The sequence below is a fragment of the Triturus cristatus genome, chromosome 2_2 (assembly GCF_964204655.1).
Source record: "Triturus cristatus chromosome 2_2, aTriCri1.1, whole genome shotgun sequence".
Lineage (NCBI taxonomy): Eukaryota > Metazoa > Chordata > Amphibia > Caudata > Salamandridae > Triturus > Triturus cristatus.
In genome coordinates this window covers 364,638,653-364,645,649 of record NC_140582.1, presented here as the reverse complement: position 1 = coordinate 364,645,649, position 6,997 = coordinate 364,638,653, and the positions used below count along the sequence as shown (strand labels likewise).

General features: G+C 40.6%; 1 long non-coding RNA gene across 1 annotated transcript; it reads right to left on the bottom strand.

Annotated features, from left to right (window-relative positions):
• Positions 1–5,634: 5,634 nt before the first annotated feature.
• LOC146862281 (uncharacterized) lies at positions 5,635–6,244 on the bottom strand. Its single transcript, XR_014978409.1, has 3 exons — positions 6,186–6,244; positions 5,991–6,076; positions 5,635–5,749 (listed from the first exon to the last, which is right to left on the bottom strand). It is a non-coding gene; the product is annotated as an uncharacterized LOC146862281 (long non-coding RNA).
• Positions 6,245–6,997: the final 753 nt, after the last annotated feature.

The window sequence follows — 6,997 nt, the reverse complement described above, 5'->3', positions numbered from 1 at the left end:
AGCAAAAGTCTCACCTAAGTGGGCTCCTGTCAGTAATTAATATTAAAATGCATGTCTTTTCCTTGGTAGGACTTTGAATGCAGGGAAAAGTTTATTTGTTTTTCGGATCACTGCGCTGCACAGTCAAGGAATGGTTTCCTATCACAGCCTCTCTGTTGCCTTTACTTGAGATGGTGCACCTCCCCACGACCGGACCGCCGTGTGGATAATTTTGTTCAAACAAATGCCCTGGAGCTTCGGGAGGGCACTCAGCAGCAATCCTGCCATCTGGCTTTCATTCTTGACTCTCCTCTGCAAAACAAAAAAGAAAATTTGTAGCCTGATGCGTTTCGATGTAGAAAGCATCTTCCTCATAGGCTTGCAAAAATTACCACAGGAAAGGCTCTCTTTTATGTTTATTTACTCATCGCTCATCATTTGTTTTCCTTAATAGGCTTTGCATAGTGCAGTTTAGTGGCATGCTGCGACAAGTAGTTCCATCACGAGCACAAGTCTCCCCTAAGAGGGCTCCTGTCGGTAATTAATATTAAAATGCACATCTTTTCCTTGGTAGGACTTTGAATGCAGGGAAAAGTTTCTTTGTTTTTCGGATCACTGCACTGCACAGTCAAGGAATGATTTCCCATCACAGCCTCTCTGTTGTCTTTACTTAAGAAGGTGCACCTCCCCATGACCGGACCGCCGTGTGGATAATTCTGTTCAAACAAATGCCCTGGAGCTTCGGGAGAGCACTCAGCAGCAATCCAGCCATCCGGCTTTCATTCTGGACTCTCCTCTGCAAAACAAAAAAGAAAATTTGTAGCCTGACGCGTTTCGATGCAAAAAGCATCTTCCTCATAGGCTTGCAAAAATTAACACAGTAAAAGCTCTCTTTTATGTTTATTTATGCATGTGTCATCATTTGTTTTCCTTAATAGGCTTTGCATAGTGCAGTTTAGTGGCATGCTGGGACAAGTAGTTCCATAACGAGCAAAAGTCTCCCCTAAGTGGGCTCCTGTCAGTAATTAATATTAAAATGCATGTCTTTTCCTTGGTAGGACTTAGAATGCAGGGAAAAGTTTCTTTGTTTTTCGGATCACTGCGCTGCACAGTCAAGGAATGGTTTCCCATCACAGCCTCTCTGTTGCCTTTACTTGAGATGGTGCACCTCCCCACGAAAGGACCGCCGTGTGGATAATTTTGTTCAAACAAATGCACTGGAGCTTCGGGAGGGCCCTCAGCAGCAATCCGGCCATCCGGTTTTCATTCTTGACTCTCCTCTGCAAAACAAAAAAGAAAATTTGTAGCCTGACGCGTTTCGATGCAGAAAGCATCTTCCACATAGGCTTGCAAAAATTACCACAGGAAAGGCTCTCTTTTATGTTGATTTACGCATATCTCATCATTTCTTTTCCTTAATAGGCTTTGCATAGTGCAGTTTAGTGGCATGCTGGGACAAGTAGTTCCATCACGAGCAAAAGTCTCCCCTAAGTGGGCTCCTGTCGGTAATTAATATTAAAATGCATGTCTTTTCCTTGGTTGGACTTTGAATGCAGGGAAAAGTTTATTTGTTTTTCGGATCACTGCGCTGCACAGTCAAGGAATGGTTTCCCATCACAGCCTCTCTGTTGCCTTTACTTGAGATGGTGCACCTCCCCACGACCGGACCGCCGTGTGGATAACTTTGTTCAAACAAATGCCCTGGAGCTTTGGGAAGGCACTCAGCAGCAATCCAGCCATCCGGCTTTCATTCTTGACTCTCTGCAAAACAAAAAAGAAAATTTGTAACGTGACGCGTTTCGATGCAGAAAGCATCTTCCTCATAGGCTTGCAAAACTTACCACAGGAAAGGCTCTCTTTTATGTTTATTTACGCATGTCTCTTCATTTGTTTTCCCTATTAGGCTTTGCATAGTAAAGACATATATATATATATACATACATATATATATATAACCTAGTAGTTATAGTTAGGATGTTGTTTCCATAGGAAGAACATTTTTATATTTGCCAATACCTTTGGCATAGTTTGATGAATCTTCGCGGAATTTTCAAAACTAATTTGCTTGTGACTTCTGCTGTTGTCTTGGAAATTTTGTGGCACTTTTGTGGTGATCTGTCAAGCGGTGGCCGAGAAAAAGCGGTTTCCCAAATAAATTTTCTCCATTTTAATTTCCATAGTAAACTTTAAACACCACTACAGCCCGAACGGAATGACACCATATTTTGCAGAAAGGTAGCTCCTGTTCCAGAAGGTGACTTTTTTGTTAAATAGTGTAAATCTGTTCAGTATTTGAGGAGAAATGTAAAGAAACTTCAAATTGCACTTCTGGGGAGGCGGAGGATCCGTGGCCCATCCCGATTTCGTGCCTGAGATCTGATTAGCTACCAACACTTCAAATCAGGAAGTGTTGGCAGCCATCTTGTGACTCTGTTGAACTGAGTCACGAGAAAAAATGTTTAAAAAAAGAAACAAAGGCAGGGAAGAAACACACTGAAACCCTAAGCCTCTTGGGGAGATTCCACAGGGACCCCCCAGGGCCAAAAAAGCAGTTGTATTTTTAATTTTCATCTGGAGTCGCGCTGGATCCGCAATTTCTGCAGAACAAATAAATATGTGGAGCTCCTGAGCTTCGTTTAGTTTAGGCCCGCGAGTGGGCCAGGTCCCAGGGGCAAGTTTCAATATGTAGGAGAGGGTGCATGGGGCCCTCCTCTTAGATTCCCCAAAGCCCCGCGTACCTCCACTTCCCAGGGGCATCCTTGAAATTTATGTAGGGGTTGCCCTAATGGAAACCCCGTGTCCCGGGGGCCACCACCTTTCCAGGGCAAATCACATCTTTTGTAGTGATGAGTGGGGTCCCGCACGGACCCCCCCGCAGCCCTGGGGACATCCACCTTCCTGGGGCTAGATATCATAAAAATGAGGGGGGGCTCTGGGCTCCCTCGCAGCCCAGGGGCCCACCACCTCCCTGGGGCTAACCACAAGAGAAGTGAGGGGGGCACGCGGCCCCCACACAGCCCAGTGGTTATAGTCTGCTTTGCTAACTCTATAACTGGTAAATTTCTGTACTATTTTAGTTAAAAATGTTAATGTTGTCACTGAAAAATTCCCCTAAACATATCGCTACTTTAACCTTTGGTTTTTCTGTGAATATACAAATACACACACACACACACACAAACACACATACACGTGTTACCATCCTTGTGGGGATGATATGTGGATACTTGCCTTGTAGGGACTAACATTTCCCAATGTTTTTAAAATATACTAACAACAGAAAAATATTAATCAGGTTCCTGCTTCAAATTTGCAAATATACTGCTGTTTAATTGCGCACACAGAACCATCCTTGTGGGGACCTGAACCTGTGCTACCATCCTAATGAGTACCTAGTCCATACCACCATTTATGATTGAATACAGTCACTGGCACATGGCTAAATGTTTAATTTATCACTATTATACACAAACAACATTATACTCTATTCATATATGAATTGATGCACATATACTAGGGTCATACACAAAAGACAGATTAAGTTAGAGTGTCAGAAAATATCATATCATGATTATAGAAAGACACTTAAAACTAGGCCTGGGCTAAATTTCCGTTCCGCTCGCGGAAATTGCGATAATTTGACATTTTTGCGTTCCGCGGAGAGTGCGAAAATGTCAAAATTTCCGCATTCCGCAGCTTAGCGATAATTTGTTTCTTGCTCGCGCTGTAAAATAATACATTCTCACGCGCGCGCGATCGCCTTACCTGAATCCCCGCGTTCGCCGACAAGTTTTCCCGATCCGGTCGCGTTCTCCACGAGATGTTGGATTGTTGGGTGCCATTTGCGCTGTCTCGCGACAGTTCGCGCCCGCAGTAACGTCATGCGTCGCGCGATCACGTCTTTCTTCTCACGATCATGCACCGCAAGAAGAGTGAAAACTAGATGGCCGCGCCCGCGAGCAACCGCATGGGTACGTTGGCGAGCCGCGACCACGCAGAAAATACCGCGAACGGGCGGGAAAAAAACTTCTGCATCTTCGCGATATTTCCGCGTGTTTGCGGAGATTTTTAACATTTTCGCGATAATTTGCGAAAGTCACTTTCGCAAATTCCGCCCACCCCTACTTAAAACTGTATTCAACTCATTTATTAGTGCTTAAAATCTTAGGAGATAGGTGAACACATAGCTAAATTAACATATGGAACCAAGGAATATTATGGTCAAGTCCACACAGAGATAGTGTGTTCTTATACTGATGTTCAAGTCCCCACAAAGTTAGTGTGTTATTATAGTGTTGTTTAAGTCCCCACAAAGATAGTGTGTTATTAAAGTAATGCTCAAGTCACCACAGATATAGTGTGTGAAGATGATTGTGTTTAAGTCCGCACTAAAACAGTGTGTAAGTTCAAAGCTTAAACCCCATTAAAAGAGTGTGAAGCTAATGATTTTCAAGCCCACACACAGGTTGTGTGTAATTAGAGGAGAGCTCAAGTCCCCACAGAGATGGTATGTTATTATGGTGATGTTCAAGTCCCTACAAAGATAGTGTGTTATTATAGTGATGTTCAAATCCCCACATATATAATGTGTTATTATAGTGATGTTCAAGTTCCTACAGAGATGCTAAGCTATTATAGTGATGTTCATGTCCCCACAAAGATAATGTGTTATTATTGTGATGTTCAAGTCCCCACCTAGATAGTATGTGAAGTTGATTGTTTTTAAGTCACCACTGAAATAGTTTGTAAAGTCAAAGCTTAAATCTCATTACAGAGAGTATTAAAGTAATTGTGTTCAAGGCCACACCCAGGTTGTGTGTAATTATAGAAATGTTAAAGTTCCCACGAAGATGGTATGCTTTTATAGTGATGTTCATGTTCCCTCAGTGATAGTGGGTTATGATTGTGTTGTTTATGTCCCTACAAAGATAGTGTTATGTTAATGAAGTTTCAAGTCCGCAAAGAGATAGTGTGTTATCTTTGTGATGTTCAAGTACCCACAGAGATAGTGTTTTGAATATTAATGTATTCAAGTCTTCACTGAAATAATGTGTAAAGGCAAAGCTTAATTCCCCAAGGAGTGTTAAACTAATGATGATCAAGTCCAAACAGAGGTGTGTTCATAGGAAGGATCAAGCACCCATAGAGATGGTATATTAAGGTGATGTGAAAATCCCTACAAACATAATGTGCTATTATAAAGATGTTCAAGTCTCCATATAGATAGTGTGTTATAATACTTATTTTCTAGTTCCCACAGAGGTAGTGCATGAAAATGATTGTGTTCAAGTCTCCACTGAAATAGTGTGTGCTTAAATCCCCACATGGAGTGTGAAGATAATGATGCTCAAGTCCAAACAAATTTGTGTGTAATGATGAGAATGTTCAAGTTCCCTTAGAAGAAATACACAAAGTGTCCCTATTGAAAAATTTATCGAAAACAGCTCAAAAGTATACACAGAGGACTGTTGTTTTCCTCACTGTCTAGAACTGCTGAGAACACTGTATGCTATCTGCACTTAGAAAGGCTCTTTGTGAAACGTATTAATTAAAACATAATCATTTATTATAAATCATAAAAATTCATAGCACAACACATTAAAACCATATATATCTGTATACCTCCCTTAATGGGTTACACTCTATAACCTGCTATATAAGGGAATGGTCCAGTTCATTCAAAACACAAAGGTTAAAAGTCGACGCAGCGTTTCGGTGTTAATAGTAATATTTCCACCTTCTTCAGGACTAAAAATCGTTTTTTCCAAATCTACAATAAAAAGGAAACTTTGACGATATAAACCTTTATAGACAAAAAAGTGCAAATAAACAGTGTTCTCCTATACATAGACAGTATTCGCTATATTCCTATTACATGGGTGTTGCAAGTCAACACCACACTTATAATTGATTACACATTTTATTATTCTAACTTGCATAGTGTATATAACCATATTTCCTAATCCACAAGTATAGTCACTACAGTTCAATAAAAACAAGAACATGCATACCTCATCTTTTTCAATTGATAAAGTTTTGATAGGAGGATGACCTTTCCAAGTAAGAAATATAATTTTCGGCCCACAGGTTATATTGCCTATGATGTAAGCAAGAATCGATTTTAAATCAAGCATTCAAATGCCCTCAAAATTAAAGTATAGGGTGTATGTTAAATGAATAAACACACACGGGCTGCCTTAGCCTACCTTAATGATAATCAGGTTTTTTTTGTCTATGTTCCGCAAAAGCCACCGTATTTGTTCTTTATACCAGGAGAGTAAAGGCCACTTAAAATCATTAGGAGTTTGACTCTCTGTAAGGAACATATGTAGATAGGGACTTAATTAGCTACAAGAACCTTATACGAAGAGCTTACAAAAGACCTAAGTACTTCAACCGAGACTTGCTATTTAAAGATAAGGAAAACAGAGATATAGAACCACAAAATTTACCATTAATCTTTGTGACTAACTTCAGTAACATTAGCAATAAAGTAAAAACATCATCAATAGGAACTGGTCGCTTCTCAAAGATAAGAGCGAAATCAATCTAACAAAACCTATGTTTTCTTTTAGAAGGAATTGTACTATTCGAAATAAACTAGTACACACATATAGAGAGAATAGGGTCTCCAAACAGGGTACTATTGATAATGTACCTTTTCCTGTTGGCACTTTTCCATGTAATTCATGTAAGAGCTGCAGTAACATCAAGAGTGGCAGTTCGATAACCCACAATGGATACAAGCACGTCATAAGAGGGTTGATCAACTGCAGAACTCGAAACATAATATATATGATAGTCTGCCCATGCAATAAAGCGTATATAGGTGAAACGTCTCGTGAGATACGCACAAGGATTACTGAACATAAATCCTCTATCAGAACTAAGAAAAGAACAGCCCCACTTGTGGACCATTGGTTAGAGGCGAATCATTCAGTCGATGACCTTAAATGGTGTGGCATTGAAATCATACTCTGCGACACTCGCGGCGGCGATATCGCCTTAAAAAGAAAGA